General features: G+C 42.5%; 1 long non-coding RNA gene across 1 annotated transcript in view; it reads left to right on the top strand.

Annotated features, from left to right (window-relative positions):
• The window catches only part of LOC122207287, a 143,415-nt gene that overhangs the window by 17,050 nt on the left and 100,019 nt on the right, over nt 1–26,346 (top strand). Inside the window, exon 2 of the long non-coding RNA XR_006196758.1 lies at nt 25,624–25,736. This is a non-coding gene — a long non-coding RNA (uncharacterized LOC122207287). The remainder of the gene's footprint in view (nt 1–25,623; nt 25,737–26,346) is intronic.

The raw sequence follows: 26,346 nt of genomic DNA, 5'->3' as shown, positions 1-26,346 counted from the left end.
TGTTTATTTGCTTTTGAGAGAGAGAGAGAATGAGAGCGTGATCAGGGGAGGGTCAGAGAGAGAGGGAAACGCAGACCCTGAAGCAGGCTCCAGGCTCTGAGCTGTCAGCACAGACCCCGACGCGGGGCTTGAAACCATAAACCATGAGTTTGTGACCTGAGCTGAAGTCAGATGCTTAACCAACTGAGCCACCCAGGCGCCCCCTGTAACCACTTATCTTCTAACCCAAGCTCCTATTCTACCATCATGGAGGAAATTTAAACTTGGTCCACCGTGGGTCCACCACCCTTTGCATTGTCCCCCGCTCCTCCCACCCCAAATTCTGGTAAGCTTCTATTATAAGAAGGTGTGCATTTGTGAGGAGAGGGGGCCACAGGTCAGGGAAAAACAGGTGTTGATCGTTGGGGCTCTGGTTCCGATTCCCCCCTCCCCAGGTAGCCTCCTCTGTGCATGCCCTCTCCTTCCTCCGTTTCCTTGTCTGTGAAGTTCATGATGGAGCTGGCCCTCTATCCCCCTGGGGGCAGCAGTTTCTCTGCTGCCCCTGCTCCCTGCTCCCATACAGGAAACAGCCAGAGGTAAGTTCCCTCTGCCCACATATGTCCCGTAACCATTTCTTCTCTAGAGTCTTCCTCTCTCCCCAGGAATCTCCATGGGGAAGCAGACCCAACTCCTCTCCTTACTTCCTGACCTTCCTTGGCCTAATTTAAGTGCGGAAAACAGAGCCTCCTGCTCAGGACCACCCCCCACCCCCACCCCCGGGTCTCCGTGAGCATTTATGTTGCCTTCGCGCAAATCAGAAAAAGACACCCGTCTGGATGGTCCACACAGGAAACGGTGTGCCCTGTGGGTGGGCACAGCCACGCAGGCTCCCTGCTTGGTGAGCAGAAGTACCTTTGTGCAAAGAAAAAGTCCTCCTTCCTCTGGTGGAGATGGGCATCCCTCACCCACAATCCCGTTGCTTCTCTGATCACAGGGAAGAAAGTTTCCCGAAAGCGATGCTTCGGGAACACAGCTATTCAAAGCTCAAGAGCCGGAAAGAGATTCCTTTTTCTTTCCTTTTTCTCTTTTCTTAAATGTTTATTTATTTATTTTGTGAGAGTGGAGGTAGAGGAAGGAGCGGGGGAGGGGCAAAGAGAGAGAATCCCAAGCAGAGTCCAGACTGTCAGCGCAGAGCCCGACATGGGACTCAGACTCACGAACCGTGAGATCATGACCTGAGCCAAAACCGAGAGTCAGAGGTTTAACCGACTGGCCCACCCAGGTGCCCATCTTTCCTCTTTTTCTAATCACTTCTGTGCAGCAAACAGCCCAGAGTCACCTGACTGCTTTAGTGTGTGTGTGTGTGTGTGTGTGTGTGTGTGTGTGTGTGAGAGAGTGTGTGTGAGATGGGGTTGGGGTGAAGGTTGCCAGCGAGGCAATTTCTGCTGATCTCTTCATCCTTCTAGGCAATTGGAATTTTAATCTGGCCAAGAAAAACGATACACTTTCCTTCTCCCTTTTTCTGGAACTGAAACATTTGGAAGGGAACAAAAACAATTCTGACAGAATCCGTCTCAACTTTCAGTGTGAGACAAACACAGATTCCATGTCAGGAGAAGTAAACAGAAGAATCAGCACGCCTATGGCCAGTAGTTCGAAACGAGGGGACCGAATGAGCCACACAGAAGTGTCCTCGTTGGAAACGAGCCCTCGTGAGGAATGAGATGTGTGTGGACACCTAAGCCATTAACAGCTCATAGTAGTTGTAATGCATAAAATTGCAACGCATTTTATTTTTCATATGAATATTTTACTGTAGGCAGAGTTAATAATCCCACTCTTGTCAGAGTGGCAGAAATAAGTACCTGACTGTGACGATGTTCAGATTTGTAGGGAAATAGGCAGAATCTGCCAGAAGCTTATTCCCGTAACAGACTTGGAAGCGTGTACAATTTTTCAGAATTCTCTTCTGGCTCTGGATTAGGCTCAGAGAAGTGTGTGCAGATCCTGGGGTTGTTTTCTGAAAGATGAAGAAAAAACAAAGCTTCCTAAACACATGTGACTTGTCAGCCATCACCACCTGCTTGTTACGTTTGCCCGCCCATGACGACATTCCTGAGTGAGCCGGCCTATCTTCACATGAGCGATGGCTGCTCCCTGCTCCTTTCTGTCATTTTTTTTTTATGAATTTGTAATTTTTAGAAAATGTTTTATTTATTTACTTTCAGAGAAGAGAGAGAGAGTGTGAACGGAGGAGGGACAGACACACAGAATCGGAAGCAGACTCCAGTCTCTGAGCTGTCAGCACAGACCCCGATGCGGGGCTCGAACCCACGAGCCACAAGATCACGACCCGAGCCGAAGCCGGATGGATGCTCAGCCGGCTGAGCCACCCAGGCGCTCCCCCCGCCCCCCACTCACTCCTTCTTCAGCTACGGCGATCCCGTAGAAATGATGCCCGGCTCAGACTTCTAGAAAGATATTCAAGCGTTTCTAGCAGCGTTTCTCGTGCTTCAAGTGCGTATGAGCCACCTGGGGAATTATGCAGATTTTTATGAATTTATTATGCAGGATTATGAGGTCTGAGTTTCTGCATTTGTGACACGCGTGTAGGTGACGCCAGGGCGCCTGCTTCAGGGACCGCACTTTGAGTAGCAGGGTTTTATGTGGCTGCGAGATGGAAGGTGTTGCTCTGCTGGGAACTTCAGGTAACCTCAGCTTGGTCTCCTTCCCCATCTTACCCACCCGAGTTCTGGTGGGCGGGGCCTCTCACGGTGCCAGCAAGTGGTCGTGCGCCTTAGGTCATTGGTGTGAACGGGATGGGTAGCAGGTCTGGGCAGGTGGCCGTGTCAGCGCTTCTCTGAGCAGGGGAGTGGCCCGTGTGCCAGGCCTGTTACACGTCTGGAGGGCACAGTGTATTCAGGGTGATTGCTTTCTCGAGGAGTCCGTTTGGATCATTATCGGGTGTAAAGCATGTCTGGGCTGGGCCACATCTCTGGCGAGGTCGCCGTATCAGGGGTGGTCGTCGTGCGCAGGCTCGAGGTCTGTGGAGCGTTTAATGCGTCTGGCCCGTTGTTGTCAGTCTCTCTGGACCGGTCAAGTTTTCAGCCTTTGTACTTTTCCTGCACCTCGTCGTAAGCCCGACAGAGGCCGTGCAGGTATCTCTCAATATCAGGAGTGCGGCACAAGGATGCATTTGGCAGGCAGGCTGGATTTCTGGAGGCCCAGAATGACCTTTCTGGCTTGGCCCTTCTGCAGAAGGAGTCATCCTCACGCTCTTAAAAGATGTCAGACTCTGCTCCCGCTCGTGTTCCATGCCCGTTCCCACCCCAGATGTTCCACACACGGGAAGATGTCTCCGGGGAGCCTCAGGAAAGGGCCACCTTTGCCAGATTCAGAAGGCTTCTCTGCTTTCTCCCCTCCCCACCCCAAAAAAAACCCCCGACAAATAAAGCGACTGCCCTCTCCCACCTCCTATCTGTAGGCTTTTTCCTAGTCGGGAAAGTTCAGAAAAGCACAGAGCCCCTCTCTTTCCCCAGCCCCCATCTCTGGGCATCAGTTTCCCCACCGGTAAAATGGGGAGGATCGTTCTGACCTGTGGGGTTTGGGGGAGGGTAAAATCATGTCACATGTGGAGCGACTTGTCTCTGCATCGGGTAAAATAATAAAGGGCGGCAATTAATTTATTTTGGCCGTAAAAGCTCTGAAGAGGCACATGGTGAAAACGAGGCTCAGCTGAACCTCAGGGACACATAACTAAGATTTGTATGGAGAGCCACCATATAATCTCTTGTCCAAACTGGAACACCTTTGAACACGGTTCTTTTTTTTTTCTTTTCCTTACTTTTTTTCTTTTTTTTCTTTTTTCTTTGTTTTTTGAAATTTACATCCAAATTAGTTAGCATCTAGCGCAACAATGATTTCAGGAGTAGATTCCTTAGCGCCCCTCCCCCATTGAGCCCATCCCCCCTCCCACAGCCCCTCCAGTAACCCTCAGTTTGTTCTCCATATTTAAGAGTCTCTTCTGTTTTGGTCCCCTCCCTGTTTTTATATTCTTTTTGTTTCCCTTCCCTTATGTTCATCTGTTTTGTCTCTTACAGTCCTCATGTGAGTGAAGTCATATGATTTTTGTCTTTCTCTGACTGACTCATTTCACTTAGCATAATCCCCTCCGGTTCCATCCACGTGGTTGCAAATGGCAAGATTTCATTCCTTTTGATTGCCGAGTAATACTCCACTGTATATACATCCCACATCTTCTTTATCCATTCATCCATCAGTGGACATTTCGGCTCTTTCCATGCTTTGGCTATTGTCGATAACACTGCTATAAACCTTGGGGTGCATGTGTCCCTTCGAAACAGCATACTTGTATCCTTTGGGTAAATACCTAGTAGTGCAATTGCTGGATCATAGGGTAATTCTATTTTTAGTTTTTTGAGGAACCTCCATACTGTTTTCCGGAGTGGCTGCACCAGCTTGCATTCCCACGAACACTGTTCTGTATTTAGCTATTAGTAACTGTGAGAGTATGACAGGTGTAAACAGACCTTCAGCAGGATGCATGCTCATCCAATTTATGTACAATTTAAGTTTTTTTTTTTAACGTTTATTTATTATCAAGAGCAGAGAGAGACAGAGCATGAACATGGGAGGGGCAGAGAGGGGGGAGACACAGAATCCGAAGCAGGCTGCAGTCTCTAAGCTGTCAGCACAGAGCCCGACGCGGGGCTCGAACTCACAGACCGTGAGATCGTGGCCTGAGCCGAAGTCGGAAGCTTAACCCACTGAACCACCCAGGCGCCCCATGTACAATTTAAGTTTTAAAAAAAATCCGTAGTTCACATTCTCAAAGAAAACTGGAGAGGCCATTGCTCACTTATCAAAAAGAATCCGAGATAAGGAAGATATAAAGTAAAGAGGGAATTAGAAACGATCAATGAAAGTCCATAGAAACAGGGAACGGAAGACTGGAGGCTACAGAAAATTAAACCAGTGGCTTGGGGGGAAAGTGCAAGTTCTAGAACTAACAGACAGAAAAAAACTGAAGATTATCTGAAAAAAAGACACAAGAAATGGTACTGACACAACCAGACAGCCATATGCAAACATAATGAGTCTAGACACAGGCCTCACACCTTGTGCAAAAATTAACTCCAAATGGATCAGAGCTCTACATGTAAAATGCACAACCATAAAACTTCCAGAAGACACATAGGGGAAAAATCTAGACCACCTTGGGTTTGGCGATGACTTCTTTAGATACAACGCCATTTGAGAACTCCTGCTTTCCAAAAGGTCACAATGAAAAGCACGAGAAGACAGGCCACAGACTGGGAGGAAATCTATGCCAAATACGTGTCAGCTAAAGGACTGGTGTTCAAGATTCAAGAGGAACTCCAAAAAAAAAAAGGTTCAAGAACTCTGAAAACTGAAAAATGAGAGGGGCGCCTCAGTGGCTCAATCGGTTAAGTGTCCGACTTTGACTCAGATCATGACCTCATGATCCGTGAGTTCGAGTCCCATGTCGGGCTCTGCGGTGATAGCTCGGAGCCTGGAATCTGCTTCGGATTCTGTGTCTCCCTCTCTCTCTGCCCCTTTCCACTTGCACTCTGTCTCTTGTCTGTCTGTCTCTCTCAAAAATGTGAACAGACCCCTCACCAAAGAAGATCTACAAATGGCAAAGAAACAGAAGATGCTCCACATCATATGTCACCGGGGAAATGAGGGGTCCCTGGGTGGGGGAAATGTAAATGAAAACAATGAGGGGTCCCTGGGTGGCTCAGTCAGTTAAGCGTCCGACTTGAGCTCAGGTCACGATCTTGCGGCTCATGGGTTTGAGCCCCAGGTCAGTGTTTGCGCGGGCAGTGCGGAGCCTGTTTGGGATTCTCTCTCTTTCTGCCCCTCCCCAACTCATTCCCTCTCTCTCTCTCTCTCTCTCAAAAGTAAAGAAATAAACTTTAAAAAGAAAAACGAGTTACTACTCCACACCTATTAGAACCAAAATTCAGAATTTTGATGGCATTAAATGCTGGTGAGGACGTGGAGGGACAGGAGCTCTGATTCATTGCCGGGTGGGAATGCAAAATAACACAGCCACTCTGGAAGACAGTTTGGCACTTCCTTACCAGAGAAGCTAACTATATTCTTACCCGATGATCCAGCAATCGGGCTCCTTCAGCTGAAAACTTGTGTTCACATAAAAGCCTGCACACAGATGCTATTAGAAGCTTTGTTCGTAATCGCCAAATCTTGGAAGCAACCAAAGATGTCCTTCAGCAGGTGAATGGATAAACAAACTGTGATCCATCCGGACAAAGAACTATTAAGCAATAAAACAATAAATAAATCAGGAGCCATGAAGCCATTAAAAGGCATCGAGGAACCTTGAATGCATATTGCTAAGGGACAGCAGCCAATGTGAAGAGGCAGGGTACTTTATGATTCCAATTATGTGATATCCCGGGAAAGATAAAACTGTGGAGACAGTAAAAAGATCAGAAGTTGCCAAGGAATAAGGGGGCGGGTGAAGGAGGGATGAAGAAATGGATTGCACAGAAGATTTTTAGAAAAATGAAACTATTATTCTTTAGGTCATCGTATTGGTGAATGCATGCCATTATATACTTATCAGAAGCCTATAGAAGGTAGTACAGCAAGAGTGAACCCTAATGTGTAGACTTGAGTTAGTATTAATGTATTGATACGGGTTCACAGGTTGCAAGAAATGACCACCCCAACTCAAGATTACTTTTCTCTCAATTTTTTTTTTTTTTCTGAAAACCTAAAACTGCTTTTTAAAATTTGATTCATCTGGGGCGCCTGGGTGGCTCAGTCGGTTAAGCGTCCGACTCTGGCTCAGGTCATGATCTCACAGTTTGTGAGTTCGAGCCCCGTGTCGGGCTCTGTGCTGACAGCTCGGAGCCTGGAGCCTGCTTCCGATTCTGTGTCTCTCTCTCTCTCTGCCTCTCCCCCACTCGTTCTCTGTCTCTTTCTGTCTCTCAAAAAATAAATAAAGGTTAAAAAAAAATTTTTAATATGTAATTCTGCAGGGGGAAAAAAGTAACCTCAGTATTTTATATCAAGCCAGTACGGTTTTATATGCAAATGCAACAGAGATATTCTTAGATACATTTAGGAATTCAGAAAATGCGCCTCATGTTATGCCTGTCCTGAAAAAAAAAAATGACCCGAAAATGTCCTGCTTACTAAATTGCAGCAAAGAATTCAAGAATAAGAGAATACTGCATAAAAAATGGCAATGTGTGATACCCATCCAGTATAAAAGCGTTAAAAAAAAGGTGACATTTAAGTGATCATAATTGCTGTGATCAAGGAGCAGTGTAAGCAAAAAGAACAAATCTTGAAAGAGACTATATCCCATATCATGAGATATTTACAAGTACTGATCATTTAGCAGCCACAAACTTTTCAATAAATTCCAAATCCTAGAAATTACACAGGCACAAAATACAAGAAAACTTAAAAGTTTCAGCACAAGCATAAACATACACACCAAAATGAAACTTCTTGGCAATTTAAAATTTTCTCAAAAAGCCTGAGACAAAGAAGAAATCAAAAAGCAATTTTGGACCAAGAAAATAATGGCAATTTCGAAGTTACGTATCACAGTCAGATGTGGATTAAGCTGCACCCAGAGATAAATTTATTACCTTGAGTACAATGAGAATAAATGAACTAAGATTTCAGTTCATCTCATCTTCTAGGATGCTTAGGCTCTGCTGTTTATTTGGTTGTGGCTAATTAATGAGAGCAAACCTCCTTGATGTCCTATGTCCTGCTGGCCTTTTCCCACAGACTCTTTATGTCCTGTGTCCTGCCGGCCTTTTCCCGCAAATGCCTGGGTGTTTATGGCAGTTCCTGCATTTGCTCCAGCTAAGAGTCTGGAACAATCTTGCCTAAATGGTGGCTTTCAAGTGCGGATTGGCCAGCACACAGTGAGGGCCTCTGACATCATAGATGAGCTTCCTGAAGGACATACTGTCAGTATCTGCTTGATACTCTGCATATGGGATTATGTGTGCGTCTTCCCTGCTTGGGCTCTGCCTGTCTCTCTGTCTCTCAAAAATAAATAAACGTTGAAATTAAAAAAAAAATTTTTTTTCCTTTAAAATGAGAAAGGTAATGTTTTTCATTTTGTAAAAAGCTGCTGTTGGATCTAAGAAGGTAAAGATTTTTTTTTTAATTTTTTGGTTTATTTATTTATTTTGAGAGAGAGAGACTCAGATAGCATGAGTGGGGGAGGGGCAGAGAGAGAGGGAGAGAGAATCCCAAGCGGACTCCTCACTGTCAGTGCAGAGCCTGACGGGGAGGGCTTGAATGCACACCGTGAGATCATGACCTGAGCCGAAATCAAGAGTCAGACGCTTAACCGACTGAGCCACCCAGGCGCCCTAGAAGGTGAAGAATTTTTAACGCGTATATAGGCCTATATCGATACAAATTGCCTAGCAGGGGCAGAGCCTTATTTGGTTGATTGATGCATTTAGTATTTGTATTTCCTACAGCTTGCATGTTTTCTAGCATCAAAGTTCTGCAGGGGTGGGCACATCTAACCAAAGGAAACTGTCTGTGTAAAAATGTTACGATTTTCACGTGTGGAACTGTTAATTGTAAATAAAATTTTGCCGAAAACAAATACTATCTGGATGTACTGTTTGGAACTGGGGCCACAGGGTAATTTGCGGGCTTGCCTCTCCTAGCCCTCATCATACTCTTAGGGAACATGCATTGTGAGGTTAACAGGAGGCTGGTGAGCAAGGAGGAATGAGTAACCTATATAAAGTACCAATATTTACCCTTTGAGCTGGGTTTGAGAGATCGCCTCCTCCTTTCCCAGGACGACAGTGGCCTCCATAAGGTTAACATCATTTCCTGAACCTGCAGGCCACAGTGGTCTGTCTTCTGTGTTCTCCTGGGGCCCCAACGAGGCCACAGGAGGGGCAGTGGGACACCCTTCACTCTAGCTAGGACAGTCACCAAAGAACCCAAAGAATTCCAAAGCTGCATTATTGACAAGTCAGAAGAGGACCCAAGCCTGTCTCTTGAAAGGGAGTACAGTATTAGAAATATGGGCATTTTTTTTAAAACCCAAAAATTCTTTTATGTGTACTGACTGTTCGTTTTAAAAAGAACCACAGCGTGTTTTCTTTTATAGACAGAAATGCATTATAAATAGCCATGGAAATGTCACATAGTGGAAATAGCCTACTAAGAGAATATTGCACACTTTGGGTATTTTGAAAGAAAAGAATTTAATGTTGCATCTGATTTTTTTTTTTAACTGAAATTGTTTCCAGAATGTCCTCAGGATCCATAATTTCCTGTACTCACAGAAGAGTTATCAGATACTCGGAGCATGTTAACTAATTACTTTATCATAAAATTCTATGCCCCGTGTTCTAACTTCATCATTTATCTGGAAAATGCTTTGAAGATAATTTTCGTCTGCTACATTAAGAAAAGTCTTACAGTGCAGGATAAAGGGAATAATGGATTGGTATTGGATGAATCTGAGTAGTTGATATTACAAGGCTAAAAGATGGGAATTTTTGAAAATCAGAATAATCTAGCTTGCCTTTGGTATGCTTAGATCATTTATATGAGAAGTTTTCACTCCTTGATTGAGTCATCCATTCATTTATTCCTTCACTCCTTTATCAATTTAGTCAATTAAGTGCCTAGGCATTCGTCAGACCCTGAGCACATAAAAGCATCAAGACATGCTCTTGAGATTTCTGATGAGGAATAAAAGCAGTGCCGTTAGGGCTGATTCTGGGGGCAACGAGAGCATAGAGAAAGAGCCACTAACCCGACCTTGGGGGATCACAGCCAAGGGACACAGGAGGAACATCACAGCAGAAACCCAAGCACAAATAGGGGCGCCTGGTTGGCTCAGTCGATTGAGCGTCTCACTTCAGCTCAGGTCATGATCTCACAGTTCACGGGTTCAAGCCCCATGTCGGGCTCCGTGCTGACAGCTCAGAGCCTAGAGCCTGCTTCGGATTCTGTGTCTCCCTCTCTTTCTGTTCCTCCCTCACTCATGCTCTGTCTTTCTGTCTCTCAAAAATAACTAAAACGTTAAAAAATTTTTTAGAAATCCAAGCACAAATAGGGTTTAAATAGGTGAGGGGAACAGGGTGTGAGGGCAAGTGAGAAGAGGGATGAGAGCCTAGAGGCTTAACTAGAGGTTCAGAAGGAGCTCTTGATGACAGGGGTGTAGTGGGAAGGGTATAGGAGAGGTAGGGGAGGAGTGAGTCTTGAAGGGAGAGTCCAAATCTCGAAGGGCTTCCCACGTCTCAGAATTTGGATTTTATCCTTAGAGCAATGAACAGCCACTGAAGAGTTCTAAATAGCAGAGCAATGGAATCAGATTTGGTTTTAGGGAGACAATTCTAGATGCAGAATGAAAAAAATAAGGTGCAATCCAGTGACAATTTTAACGGGAAAACCAGTCAGGGGACTGTTAAAGCAATCAAGACAAGAGATTCCAGAGAAGATCCAGATAAGAGATACAGGTGACATCAACTGGAGTGTTGGTTTGGGGAACGGACAGAAGTAGATGAATTTATTCAGTGGTTCAGGTATAACTGACAGGGCTTAGAACAGACGGTGTAGGAAGTGCAGAGGAGGGAGGGGTTCAAGATGGGGCCCACGCTTGTGGCTTGGACGTCTGTGCAGATTGGGGTTCCATTCACTGAGGAGAAGGGAACACAGGGAGCACTGGAGGTTTGATAGTGGAAGGAAGAGAAGATGGTGAACTCCGTTTCGGGCAGTCTCGTTGAGCTCGGAGATGAAGAGTTTCGTCGGACAGGTGGGCGTGCCGACCTCAAGCGGACTAGAATGAAGCCATAGCAATGAATCAAATCGAATCAAATCACTTCTGGGGAGGGTTCAGCATAACAAGGCCCAGAACCGACACTAGTAAGGAGTATGTTTAAGAGGGGGTGGGGGCAATCAGCAGAAGAAAAGATTATAGCCCAAAGAATATATTAAATGACACCACGAGGATGTAATTAGGAAAGCCAGAACATGAGAAATTTTGCAGCCCATTGGGTTATATGACAATTAAGAGACAAAAACCAAATGCAAAGTGTGACTCTTGTTTAAACAAACTAAAACAAAACAAAACAAAACAAAACAAAACTTATGCGTAATTGGGGAAATTTAAACACTTCCTGGCTATTTGATGAGGCATTCGTGTTCATTTTTTCAGTACTCAGGCTATTGTGGTTATGTTTGTTTTTTTAAGGTTTTTTTTGGTTCTATTTTTTATTGTGGTAAAATACACAGAATTTACCAACTCAACCGTTTTTCAATGTACAGTTCGGTGGTAATAGATAAATTTCTAATGTTGTGCAACATCACTACCATTGATCTCCACAGCTCTTTGGATCTTGCAAAACTGAGACTCTGTACCCATGAAACACTAATCCTCATTTCCCCATTCTTTGCAGCCCCCGGCAACTCCCATTCTCCTTTCTGTCTCTATAATTTTGACGACCCTAAGCATGTCATGTAAGTGGAATCCTAGAGTATTTGTCTTTCTGTGATTGGTCTTTTTCATTTAGCATAATGTGGTTATGTGTTTCACAAGAATAGTACCTTTTAGAGATGCATATAGGAATATTTAGAGATACAACGATGTGATGTCTGAGATTTACCGTGAAATAATCTTGCGGGAGCAGGTGGTGGGGGAATGATTGTGGTATAAATGAGATAAGAATAGCCATGTATCAATAATTATTGATGCTTGGTGATGGATACAGGGGGACTCACTCTCTTCTATTTTTGCATATGTTTGAGATTTTTCATTTTTTTAAAAGCTTATTTATTTTGAGAGAGAGAGCGTGCATGCAAATGGGGGAGAGGCAGAGAAAGAGGTGGGTGTGGAAAGAGACAGAGGATCCCCAGCAGGCTCCACACTGTCAGCACGGAGCCCGATAATGGGGCTGGAACTGACGAACTTCAAGATCATGACCTGAGCCAAAGTCAGATGCTTAACCAATTGAGCCACCCAGGTGCCCCCAGATTTTTCATAACCAAAGTTAAAAAAGGTTCTCTCCTACCCCCACCCCACCATGACCAAACTCAAGTAGAACTTTTTTCCTAAAGGAAATCTCATGTGGAAACTCAGTCTACAGAGTATGGGTTGAAGGAGCTGTTCTTGTATTCCTAAGGCTTTGAACCCAGACCCCATAGCTCTGACTTCCTGGTAACCTTCTTGCCCTGCCCCTTGCTTCCCCAAAGTCTAGTTCTTTCCCAGAGGACTGTTGGTAAATAGATTGGCATGTAGGAAGTGGATAAGGAGTAATGGTATTACCAGTGATACACTTCAACTCACGCCCATTGAGCTCTCGCAAGAGGCAATGAGCATATAGACAACACTGGACATCATACTTACCTTGAAGTAAAGTCATGTGAATTCCCTGGATTTCTTTAAATATCGGATTTAGTTATTCCTTTAGACATCAAGTTCAACAGGGAAAAAGTGTTGTGTGACCATCACCACTTAAACTGGAGAAGAACACACTGTATTTCCATCACACTGAAAATAATTTCATGAACCTGTTTTGCTTTTAAACATGGCCATAGGTAGTAAATTTTAATGTCCAGGAAAGGTAAAAATGTACTGTTAAGAAATACAAAAGTAACGCAGTACAATGCTATTAAGTAAACTACAGATAATATTTGGATTTCCTCGGTCTTTCCACTCACGTCCTTTCTCTGCCCTGGGATTCAATCCAGGATGCCACAGCGCCTTCAGTTTGGCAAGTCCGCAGTCTCCACCAATATGTGACAGTGTCTCCATCTTTCCCTGTCTTTCATGGTCCGGACACTGACGTGTCCTCGTTTGAACCTCAACATAGTTAATACCCTCCTTCGGGATTGCAGATTCCATGAAAGGTGGGGAGCCGACAGCCTTCACAGACGGTCATCTGTCTGATGAACGGGAAGTTTTAGAAGCTGAACCCCCCCTTTGTACCTTGTAGCTTCTTTTACCCCTCCCCACCCCCCCCCCCCACTTGCCTTTCCCCTCTGTGGTCCAATCCAATCAAACTCTCCCAGATGGGATTCAGCCTACATGACCATCCTCTACTAGGCACGAGCTTCTGTTTACAGGCCACCTTGGTCCTTGCTGGTTTCTAAAGAGGAAAATGGTGGCACTCAGCCACAGAGAAAGCCTTTCAAGTGGTTTTATGCAGAAGGCCACTACGTGGCCGTTCTGTATTTAGTAGTACGCTAACTACTAAACTGGTAGAGCATCATGGAACTGGTGCTTCAGATGCCCGTTCTAAAGCCAGGATTGCTAAACCACTCATCCTTTTATTTAAAAAAAAAAAAGTACTACAACAAAACACAAAACAAACCTGACTTAGGTAGTGGGAGCTGCTGCTTTATCGATGCTTTCGCTTTACGGTCTAAGATGGGGTTTTAATAAATTTATGCTCCGATAGACACACTCAGAGCCGGGGTATTTTATATCTGGGCTGGTGCTTTCCTGCCAAGGCTTAGCACTCTTGATCTCCCTCAGGGTCCCTATGAAGGCAAAATGCACACTTATCACTACTTACACTCCTACTTGCCTTGGGCGCTCGCTCCGTAAATACCAAAATGTATTACATCAAGTGTGAACAGGTCAGCTTTCTCTTCACCATCCCTGCAATAGCTTTCTTTTTTCATCAGTCCCTTTAAAGATAAACTACCAAATCGGAACTCACCCTACTCCCATGCAGACAGAAGTGAAGACTCATTCATCCAGGCTCCACTAATTCCAGCTCTATGATAATCGCTCATAAAAAGTAAAACACTTTAAGTAAAAAGTTGGGCCTGATGTCTCTCTGTATGACTCTTCAGTTTGCTCAGGGGTAAAGTAAATCTATTCACATGTCGGTTGCTATTTCAAAAGAAGGATTGATCTTAAGGAAATTAAAGGTTTTTCTAATATGCTTCAGGATCTCGAGATCTGTGTGTGGAAAGGGATTCTGATATTTGATGTATTACAGTGTGATGGTACAATTTATTACTTGGCTGATAATAGGTACCGTATTTGAACATAATGGAACCACTTCTTTAAAACTGATGTGTAATTTAGAATTTTTACTGTCAACTGAACTTTTCCCCCAACTGTAGGATAAGCTTCTTGAATTTAAGGATCATGCATTTCGTATTTTTTTTTTTTTTTTAGTGTCCCTAGACTACTTGCTCAATCGCTTCGTCATCATAGGGCTCATAAAAGTGCCTTACACAGAGAGATGCTTAGTAAAACGTTTTCCTTAAGGATTATGACACTTGATTATTCTGAACGTGTAGATGCAAACCAGTTTAAAGCAGCCGGATGTGCCGTTGTTAGTTTATTATTTATCTAGTTTTTAAAAAATCTCTCTTTAAATTGTTTGCTTTATGTTTTCTCTCTCTTTTTTTTAATGCTTATTTATTTTGAGGGGGAGACAGAGAGAGAGAGAGAGAGAGAGAGAGAGAGAGAGAGAGAGAGACTGTGAGTGGGGGAGGGGCAGAGAGAGAATCTCAAGCGGGCTCAACGTCATCAGTGCAGAGCCCGACACAGGGCTCAATCTCATGAGCTGTGAGATCATGACCTGAGCCGAAATCAAGCGTTGGATGCTTACTCAACTGAGCCACCCAGGCACCCCAGTTTGCTTTACATTTTCAATTTGAGTATGCTGTCAGGGTGATTTGAATGTACAGTACCAAAGAATCAAACTCAAGTGGCCTAACAAAGAAGAAAATTTATGATCGCATAGTGCCAAGAAGTTGAGGGGCACAATGGTGAATAGGCTGATTACTTTAGGAAGTTGGCAGTAACATCCGGGGTCTGTTCTCACTATGATAACTAAAGCCTGACATCCCTCATGGTTGCAAGATGGCTACAAGAGGTACAGCAAAGATACCCCCACAGCAGTGTCCCCAGACCAGAGAGAGGGCCTCCTTTCTTCTGTCCCTGTCCAGGGGCTCCCCAGAAGACTTCCCTCCGTGTCACGGTCCTCTTCCTATACCGGTCACAGACAAGGGGAATGGATTTACCTGGATGGCTGCAGACCAGCGAAGATTCACCCTTACGCTACAAAGAGGCCCAGTGTCTGGAAAGCATTTGGCTGCTCAAACATGAAAGTGAGAGCGTCATTTATGAGAAATACACTGTGGTCATCGGGGTGATGTATGGTCTTCGTTCATAGCTCCTGGCTCACTGCATCCGAAACCCTAAGAGCTTCCCCAAAGCTGAGAGTGATAAAGGTGTCTTTTTTATGTTAATGAGGTAACTTTAGGACTCTGCCTAAAGATGGGGGCTTGTTGCCTAGAGGGACAACCCCGTGATTAGGAGGCTGGAACTTTCAGTCCTGCCCCTAGACCCTCCGGAGGATGGGGGCGGGACAGGAGGTTCAATCAATCCGTGGCCAAGGACTTAGTCAATCATGACTATGTAATGAAGCCTCCTTAAAAACCCAAGAGTGGATCCCCTTTGTGTGGGAACTCCTGTCTGTCTTCATCTGGCTGTTGGTTCATATCCTTTAACAGATTTGCAAGTATAAGAAAGTGTTTTCCCTGCGTTCTGCGAGCCGTTTTAGCAAATTAGTCAAACTTAAGGTTATTGGAACCTCCCATCTGTAGGTGGTCAGCCAGAAGCACAGGAGGCTTGCGGTTGGCGTCTCAAGTGGGGGATGGGGTGCAGTCTTGTGGGACTCAGCCCTTAACCTGTGGGATCTGATGCTGTCTCTAGGTCAAGAGTGTCAGAATTGAGTTGAATTCTCAGACACCCCATCGGTGGCTAAGACTTGCTTGGTATCGTGTGTGGGGGAACCACTCCTCACCCCCACATGGGAATTGGGTCCAGGAACCCTAGAAGAATAAGCAAATCTGGTGCTGCCGGTAAGAAAGAGGTCGGTAATAACCACTGGGTACAGATAACAGTGTGTGCCACAAGCCACATGTCTTCGTGGAGAAAACTGGGTAGATGCTATGTAGCTCTGTGCCTTTTTCACCAGTAAGAGTCGCTTCCTCCTTGTGGCTTTCCTCCTTGGTAACACAACTTAGGTTTTGTGCAGGTACAAGGGGTAACAGGCCAGAAGAAGACGATTCTAGTCCTAGGTGATGAGTTAGTGATGAGTCGTAACACAGTTATGGTAACCCCGCTTCTATTTGCCAACAAGCAGTTTAGGAAAGTCCAGTGACGGGGTCTCTGGGGAAGATTTTTCCACCTGATAACACAGCAGATGAGCTGGGGGTCTGCTACCCTGACTTGCTTCCTGCCTTTGGGCTTGGTTGCATGAAGACATGATACAGAATTGATGCGAGCATCCCACGACCTTGAGCGGAACCTTCCTGACCTGCCAGACAGCAGAACAGAGAGTCAGGAAGGGTCTGAGTGTTGTGGATGTTGTTGAGCAATTGAATCAACCCTGAGACTACTTTCCTCCGGACTTCTCCTTAATGAGATGACAGTAAACTCCCGCGGTTTAAGATTTAGATGGCTTTTGCTGCTCGCTACCGAAAGCATCCTGACGGATGGATACTCTTTCTAGAAACGTTCACCGCGAAGCCCTTTATTGTGGTAGATGTACAGAAAGCACGTTAAAGTTTTCTTCCATTTTAAAACATAACAGCTGAAGTCAGCCTGGGGCAAAAAGACAAACAAAACATATATGTGTACATAATCCAAGCCCCATAAATGTTCATTTAAAGAATTCAATAAATGTTCTATAAGTTTATTATAACGGCTTTCTCGGGAAACATGTTTTTTGGATACGTATATCAACGAACATTATTTCTTTGGCACTTCAAGGAACTCTGTGTTTATCTCCTCCCTAGAAACTTCATGCATTTCTGCACAGTTTTTCCTGCTACTCTGGGATCTTGGGTGTTCTTGGAAAGAACTACTTGTAACTTCCTTGGCTTTCCTTTCTTTAATTGTGAACTTGTAACTTCCTGTTGCTAACCGCTAGCTAGCTGCCAAGCATTTGTCCAAAAATATGTTCCCACAATAACTTCCCTTTTACAGTATTCAATATGCAAGGTGGTTTAAACATTTCTCCATAGTATTCTGCAGACCATTCATTTTTTTTACTAAAAACAAAACAAGGGGCACCTGGGGGGCTCACTCGGTTGGGCGTCTGACTCTGGCTCAGGACATGATCTCACAGTTCGTGAGTTCGAGCCCCGCGTCGGGCTCTGTGCTGACAGCTCAGAGCCTGGAGCCTGCTTCGGATTGTGTGTCCTCCTCTCTCTCTGCCCCTCTCCTGCTCACGCTGTCTCTCTCAAAAATAACATTAAAAAGCAAACAAAGCAAAACAAAAAACTTTTGATATACGGAGGATTTGAAATGCTCAACAAAGCCCAGAAAGTTATATGGGAAATAATCATGTACTCAGTGCCCTCGGCCTCATAGTCCTATTAAATTCAGGTGTAATCTATGTTAGCATAGCCATATTTCCTTACAGATAAAGCTAGAGATTTACCTGCATCCCTACTCCTCCCCTCCCATTAGAGATAGCCAGTGTCTTGATGATGATGATGATGATGATGATGATGATGATGATGAAAATGATGGTAATAAAAGCAGCAAATGGCCATTATTCTAAGCACTTTGCATACATTAGCTCCTTTAATGCCCACTGAAGACATATGACACAGATACTATTTTCATCACCCATTTTATAGATGAAGGGAAGAAGAAACGTTGGTTAAATAACTTGTCCAAGGCCATATAGATAGCTGGTAACCTCGATTCTAACCCAGGTAATTCAGGTTCCCCCATATACTACCCCTACACTGATATTGCCGTGTATGTTACATACGTTCTCTAAATACATATGCACCTGTAAGAAATATACATTGGATTGTTTTTTACATTTAAACAAATATATGACTCGATAACACTTGTGTTTTTTCCCTAGTTTTTTTTTGTTTTTTTGTTTTTTTTGGTTTTTTTTTTTTTTTTGCTATTACAAGCCATGTTGCCATGAACATTCTGGCACTTATGTCCTCGTGTGTACCGCTCTGTGGCAGACATCTAGCAGACGAATTTCTGGTTGCAGGACATCATCCACATCTTTTGTAAGTTATTCCAGAATTGTTCTTCCAAACAGTCGTGCCAATGTGCAGCCATGCGAGCACGATATAAGGCTTCCCATTTCCAGTAGCCCCACCCGTTCTTGGAACTGGATGTATTGATTGACTATTGGCTGTTGGTTTTTGCCAACCTGATAGGTTAGGATAGTATTTCGTTCTGATTCGCACTTTCTTTGATTACTAGATAGGTTAAGACATCTTTTCATGTGTTTATTTGTGTTTCTTTTTTTTTCTTGGATCGTCTTGCTGTATTTTTAAGGAATTCTATTATATTCCAATTGTAGAAAATTAGTTACGTGGGTTGTAAACACCTTCCCATAGTAGGTATTGACTTCCTTTTTGTCATTGTCCTGGTACACAGACGTTCATAGCTTAATGTAATTATATTTACAGTATTTCTTTTCTCAGTGTGGCTTATGCTTTGGTTACCATAAATAATATGACAGTATCCACATGTCATTAAGATTTTCTCCTGTATTTTCTTTGTAAATTTTGATTTTCACATTTATGTGATTTTTGTGCATGATACGAGGTAGATATCCAATTTTACCCTTTTACACATGAATAGCTGGATTCCTTTTCTTTTTTTTCTTTCTCTTTTTTTTTCTTTTTCTTTTTTTTTTTTTTGCATATGGTGATGTCTGAGCGTCATTTATTGAATACTCGGATTCTTTGCCCAGTGATTTACAGTGTCATCTCCGTCATATTCCAAATTTCCATAGCTAAGTGGTTCTATTTCTAAGCACTCTATTCCCTGTGGCAATATTGCACTGTTTAAATTACTATAGCTTTACGAGGAGTACCAGTATTCAAAAGGGTAAACCCATTTTTTTCTTTTCCTCCTCCTCCTTCTGAAGCCTCTTCCCCTCCTTTTTTTCTTTGTAATTTTTTAGCTTATTCTTGTCAAGTCTTTGAAACAACCTACTGAGATTTTTTTTTGTGGCGATAATATTGAATGTACAGATGCATTTGGGAGAACATTGCAATCTTTAAAATACCAGACCCTCCCATCCATGAATATAGTAAATCCTTTTTTCTTTCCCCCTTCAATAAAGTTTTGTGGCTCTCTCCGTAAAAATCTTACACACCATTTGTTAGATTTATTTCTGGGCACCTTAAAAGCTTTTATTGCCATGGTTAATAATGTCCTTTAAAAATAACTATTGATTTTTGTATATTGATTTCTAGCAACTCGTTAAACTTTCTTATTAGTGCTAATATTTATTTGTAGATACTCTTGGATATTCTGTATAAACACATTGTAGGTACTGATTGCATTACCCCCTTCTTTCCAGAATTTAGCCTATTGTGCTTTTTTAAATTGAGATGTAATTACCAAACAATGAAATGCACAGATCTCAGTTATTCAGTTCAGTTAGCTTTGAAAACTATATACACTTGTGTAATCAACACCCCAATCAGGACATAGAACATGTTCATCACCCCTCATCCAAAAAGATTCCTCCCTGCAGTCAGTCCCTCATAACCCTTTGGCAACCAACAGTCTGCTTTCTGTGGCTATCAGTTTCCTACTCTCGAACTTTCTATAAATGGAATCACACGGTATATTTTATTTTGAGATCGGTTGCTTTCGCATAGCATAATGTTGTTTTAGGATTCATCCGTGTCCTTGCCAGGATCAGCAACCTTTTATGACTGAACAGTATTCCACTGTGTGGATAGTGTACAATTTGTTTACCTGTTCTCCCGTTGCTAGACAGGAGTTGTTTGAATCTGGGGTTATTTTGGGTTGCTTTGGATTTTTGGCTATTATGAATAAGGTTACTGTAAACATTTCAGTCTCTTATTTTCTTGTTAGCACCTTCAGTATCACTTTGAAAGCAGAATAAGGGGGTATTCTTATGCTTTTCACATTAGTAATTTCAATATTTGCAGTGGGTTTTTAAAAGATGTCCTTTTAAAAAAGTTAAGATAGTTTCCACCTATTGCTAGTTTGCTTAAGAGGAATTATTTCTTTCTCTTGGGGAAGTATATTTGGATTAGTAAGGAATGATTGTTGAATTGTATTAAGTACTTTTCCTGCATATATCAAAATGATTTTTCTCCTTTAACCTGTTAATGTAATGTTTATATTAATTGATCATCTAAGGGATTTTTACATTCTTGAATAAATCTTAATCAGCAATGAGTTACAAAATTGCACTGCCAGATTTTTTTTTAATGTTTATTTACTTTTGAGAGAGAGAGAGTGTGTGTGAGCAGGCGAGGGGCAGAGAGAGAGGGAGACACAGAATCTGAAGCAGGCTCCAGGCTCTTGCTGTCAGCACAGAGCCTGACATGGGCTCAAACTCATGAGCCATGAGATCATGACCTGAGCCAAAGTTGGTTGCTTAACCAACTGAGCCCCCCAGGCACCCCAGTCTTTTTTTTTTTTTTTTTTTTTTGAGAGAGAGAGAGAGAGAGAGAGAGAGAGAGCGAGCTTGAGCAGGGCAAGGGCAGAGGGAGAGAGAAAGAATCGTAAGCATTCTGCAGCACAGAGCCCGATCCCAGGACCCAGGGATCATGACCTGAATCAAAATCGTGAGTCGGACATTCAACCCCCTGAGCCACCCAGACATTCCAAACTGCCAGATTTTTAAAAATAGCATGCTCTGTAATACATTTTTCTCTTTGTTCATGTATGAGACTGGCCTATGGTTTTCCTTTCCAGTTCTGTTTCCATGTTTAATGGCCTCCTAAAAGGAACTGGAGAGCTTTTGTCCTTCTTCTGTTTTTCTGAAGCAACCTTATGATAGTAAAATCATCCATATCTTGAGGGCAGAACTTACCTGTAAAACCACCCAGGCTTGGTAATTGTGTTTGTGTTCGTGTGAAGGGAAAACGGGCAGCACGAGCATGTGGATAGTAACATTTATGCTCACGTTTTATATTTTTCCTGGAGTCAGTTTTGTTCTTAGTATTCTTCCAGAAAATTGCCCTTTTTTTTAAATCTAAGTTTTCAAGCTTGTTGGCATCATTTATATTTATCTTCTATTTTTCTACCACGTATCTTTTGTTCTTTCTATTTAGAGCATTGTTTATTTTTATTTTAATTTCTCTTCCTTTGATCATGTCAGCCAGATGTTTGCCTAGTTAATTCATCTTCCAAAAGAACCATTTCCCCCACTTTTGTTAATCTTCTTAACTGTGTCTTTGTTTGTAATGTTATTAACTTCTGCTCTTATCTTTATTATTTCCTTCCTTCTAATTTTTTGGGTTTACTCCTCTGTTCTTTTTCTAACCTTTGATTTAGATCCTAAGGAAAATCACTTTCAACCTTTCTTCTTTGTTTCCCATATGCATTTAAAGATGTATTTCAGTTATTAGCATTGGTGTGCCAGAACCAGCTATAGCCAACCCGTATTCGTTGGTGAGAGTTGATTTTGTGTATTTCTTCCCAATTTTACACTTCCTGTTGATGGCTTGAAATAGACCTAGCGGGATACTTAGACTACAGCTGTTGGCAATGGCTGGTTGTCTTTCCCCACCCCCACCCCCTAACAAACATACACACGCACCCCCAACCCAGAGAACCTGTTGGAACACATGAACCGGTACACCCCTTGCTGTTTTCCAGATTTGATTTTTAGTGTTTGTATTATGATTTGGTTAAATTGCATTATTTCTTCTTTACTCGTTGGTTGCTTAATTTCCAAGCATATTGACACATTTTTTGTTATTATTGAATTTTCATTAAGTGTTTATTTATTTTTGAGAGAGAGAGAGAGAGAAAGAGGGGGTGTGCAAGCAGGGGTGGGGGGGGGGGTAGGGTCAGAGTGAGAACTAGACAGAGGATCCCAAGCAGGCTCTGTGCTATACAGCACGAGCCCGATGTGGGGCTTGAACTCGAGAACCTCGAGATCATGACCTGAGCTGAAATCGGATGCTTCATTGACTGAACCACCCAGGTGCCCCTGTTGTTGCTGAATTTTAATTTTATTGTGTTGCAGTCTGTAGGATATCACTTCTTTGTCATTTGTTAGAATGTGGTTGGTAGCATACTATATAGTCAATTTATTTAAAATATTCGATGTGTACTTGAAAACGTGTGTGCTTTGATTCTGAGGGTTCTACATATGTCCCTTTAATCGGCTTGCTAATTGTGTTGTTCAGGTTGTCGCTACCATTACTGATTTTTTGTCTGCTTAAATGTCAATTCTGAGAACAGACTATTAAAATCTTCCACTATCTTGGCTCATAAATTTATTTTGGTTGTTAATCCATTCTTGCTTTATATGTTTTGAGGCTAAATTGTTAGGTACATATATGATTACTACCTCATTTTGATAAATTTTTCCTCTTATTATGTAGTGTTGTCTTTATTCTTAACAGTGTCTTTTACCTTAATTATTTTTTTATCTGATACTTATGTCAAACAATGGCCTTTTTCAGTTAATATTTGCCTGGTACATATCTTTCCAACTTGTATCATTAACTTTTTCATTACATTTTAGATATGTCTTTGATAAACAGCAGATAGATAAATTTTTTCTTGATACAAGTTTTTCCATATTTTAATTAATAAAAAAGTCTTTTATATTTATTGTGGTTGATCAGGTTTTTCTCTAGACTCACTTTCTTTAATTTCCTGCTTTCTCCTTTGGTTGATGATAAGGTTTTCGATGTCATTATTATTATTACTATTATTTATATGAAGTATTTCATACATGTAGATAAGGAGTAGAGGCCAGTATGGATATAACAAACTCTGTGTACCCAATACCCAACTCTATGAAATTTTAATATGCTGCGTTTGTTTGAAGGTGTGTGTGTGTGTGCGTGTGTGTGTGTGTGTGAATGTTTATTCTCTTATTTTTTGATCTTCTCTTTGGAAATTGTAAATTCTATTCCTATTTATCATAGCACCGGCCATTAGCATGTTAACATGCATCCATGATTTGACATATGACAGGCAACTCAGAATGCTTTAATTCCAATTGCTGTCATCTATCCAGCTTGCCTATTCTGCTTTGTTAGCATTTTATTTTCAAGCGATATCCTCCAAATTATTATTATTTGTATTTTTTATATTTTGAGCCAGTGTTTATGTAGCTTTACCTATAGGTTTGCCAGCCCTGCAGTTTGCCCCGTGGGGAATATATTATTTTTGCTTTATTTTCCTGATGGCGAACACTCCCAGCCCCTTCTCACTCCACTTCACCCTCATTCTTCAGTGTAGCTGATAGAATTCTAAGTTGCCGGTGATTTTCTTTCAGTGCTTTAAAGCTGTTACTCTATGCCTCCCAGCCTCTATTCCGTGCTTGCATTTTATCATGTTATGATGACATTATCATATTATTCTATGCCTTCATTGCCATTTGGAGCATCTGGGTGGCTCAGTTGGTTGAGCATCTCACTCGATATCAGCTCAGGTCATGACCTCACGGTCATGAGATCGAGCCCCACCTGGAGCCCTGTGTCCAGGCCACACTGAGTGTGGAACCTGCTTCAGATTCCCTGTCTCCCTCTCCCTCTGCTCCTCCCTGGCTCATGCACACATGCACACATGCCCTCTCTCTGTCTCTCTAAAAAAAACCCCAAAAAACAAAAGTTCATTGCCTTTAGGTTATTGTTTTGTTATTGATAGTTTATCCCCCTGCCCCCCAAGATATTTTGGTTTCCTTAGGTTTCCTATAATTTCACTACAATGATCTAAGTGTAAATTTATTTTTATTTTTTTAAATTTTTTTAATGTTTTATTTATTTTTGAGACAGAGAGAGACAGAGCGTGAGTGGAGGAGGGGCAGAGAGAGAGACACACACGGAATCCGAAGCAGGCTCCAGGCTCTGAGCTGTCAGCACAGAGCCCGACGCGGGGCTCGAACTCACAAACCGTGAGATCATGCCCTGAGCCGAAGTCGGACGCTTAACCAACTGAGCCACCCAGGCGCCCCTGTTTTTATTTATTATGTTTAGACTTACCGTGCTTCTTGAATCTGAAGATTCGTTTTCCAATCAAATCTAGATCATTCTAAGCTATTACTGTTATCAACACTGTTTCTTCTAAATTCTTCCCCATCTTTATTCTCTCTTTCTGGAATTCCTATTAAGATATACATTGGGGTTTTTTCATTTGTATTCCATGTTTTTTAACCTCTCTTTAAAAATGTCCTGTCTGCTAACATCTTTCCATCTGTGTTCTGGGCAATATGCTCAGATTTGGCCTCCAGTTCATTAATTCTTTTTCCACCTTATTATTTCTGTATCATGTAATGCCTTTATTCATTCATGTCATAGTGTACTCCCGGATTATTTTTTATTTTTTTCATATTTGGGGGCTCTAGCTTTTATGTTTCCTGTTTTTGTTGACTTTCATTCACAAAGAAGAATTTCCTTGTGCACTTTATAATTTGGGATTGTAAGAGGGACTTTATTTTTCTTTGGGAATCTGGGCAGCCTGAATTGTCAGAGTCCCTCCAGTGTGTTTTTGTTTGCTTCTCCTAAACACCCCGGAGCCAGCACCAGCCCAAAAACAATTTTACATTACTTTTTGGCTCAAGGACTTCCCACACCGTGAACGCAGTGTGGAACAAACTCCAAACACGCAGGCCTGGTATGTTGAGTTTTCGTGGGAGAATTATTTATTGATTTAGCCTTCTAATTTTCCAGCTAGACTCGTGGCTGAGACAACTTCCATATTGTCTCTCTGGACTGGTGGGCAGAGTTTATTAGTCCCAGTTTTCACCACGTTAGCAATCCATCAAGGGTTGAATTCCTAAATAACCAGATTAGATAACAAACCACCCCCACCCCCCCACCCCATGACTAGAACATCAGCTCATTCACATACCTGGTGACCCTCAGCTGGCTCCTAACTTCTGACACGTGGGGCTTCTTTTCCTTTTCTTGAACACAGCAATAGTTTTTTTTTTTTTTAATTTATTTTATTACAATAAAATACACATAGCATACAATGTACCATTTAAACCATTTTAAGTGGCTGTTCAGAGGCATTAAGTGCACATTGTTGTGCAGCTGTTGCTACTTTTTCATTTTCACAATTTTTTTTTTTTTTTTTTTTTTTTTTACATTCCCACACTGAAACTCCCTAGCTGTTAAACACCAATGCCTCCACCGTCCCCTGCACTCAGCCCCTGGAATCTCCTTTCTGTCTCTATGAATTTGAGGACTCTAGGTCCCTCACATAAGGAGAATTGTATAGTTTCTGTCTTTTTGTGACTGGCTTATTCACTCAGCATAATGACGTAGCATAAGTCAGAATCTCCTTCACTTTTTAAGGTCGAATACTATTTCCGCGTATGTGTGTGCCGCATTTTGTTTGTGCATTCAGCATCCGTCGGTGACCACTTGGACTGTGGCCACTGTTTGGCTCTTACTGTAAATAATGCTGCTATAAACACAGGTGTACAAATAACCTCTTCAAGTCTCTATTTTCAATTATTTGGGGTATAGCGGAATTGCCACATCATTTGGTAATTCTGTGTTTAATTTCTTAAGAAGCTGCCATAACCATCTTCCACAGCAACCACCATAGACTCTTTCCTTTTCTTACTCAAGGTCTTTCTGTGACTATTCCAGGTCCTAGGTCCCCATTCCAGAATCAGCAAGCTAACACAGATCTGCTCAGGCAAAGAACCGGCACGGCACGTGGATCTGGGTGAAGCAGGGTGGCCCTCTTCGTAGGTTTGGAGGTACGAAGTCTCTCTGAGGCAACCGCTCTTACAAATAGGTTGGCTTTTACTTACAGATTTTTTGGGGTTCTTATCATGTAAGAATATATTTGATCCCCAAACCCTGGGTTGTTTTTTCCACTTACGTCCATTCCAAGTGTATTTCATGGCAATGAGTTTACCAAACCTCCTTTATTAAAATGTAAGCACTGCTAGAGGCCCTGGGTGACTCAGTCAGTTGTGTCCAACTTCAGCTCACGTCATGACCTCACGGTTTGTGGGTTCGAGCCCTGCGTCGGGCTCTGTGCTGACGGCTCAGAGCCTGCAGCCTGCTTTGGATTCTGGGTCTGCCTCGCTCCCTGCCCCTCCCTTGCTTGTGCTCTGTCTCTCCCTCTTTCAAAACTAAACACTAAAATTTAACAAAATATAATACCAGCCATGTTAAATATAGGATGATATTTAGTGATTGAGGTAAAATGAAATTCCAGTTCTTGGAGGTTTTTTAACTTCATTAAGTATCTATGAGCATGCTAACTTCTTTGATAATGTCTTTTTTCCACATTTTTTTCTTGAACTCAATGCCACCTCACCTGTACTTTTTTTTTTTTTTTTCTCTTCTGGAGAAAAGAGT

This window comes from Panthera leo, chromosome E1 (genome assembly GCF_018350215.1).
Source record: "Panthera leo isolate Ple1 chromosome E1, P.leo_Ple1_pat1.1, whole genome shotgun sequence".
Lineage (NCBI taxonomy): Eukaryota > Metazoa > Chordata > Mammalia > Carnivora > Felidae > Panthera > Panthera leo.
Note: the sequence above shows the minus strand (reverse complement) of the source record. Positions and strands in the feature narration are given on the sequence as shown.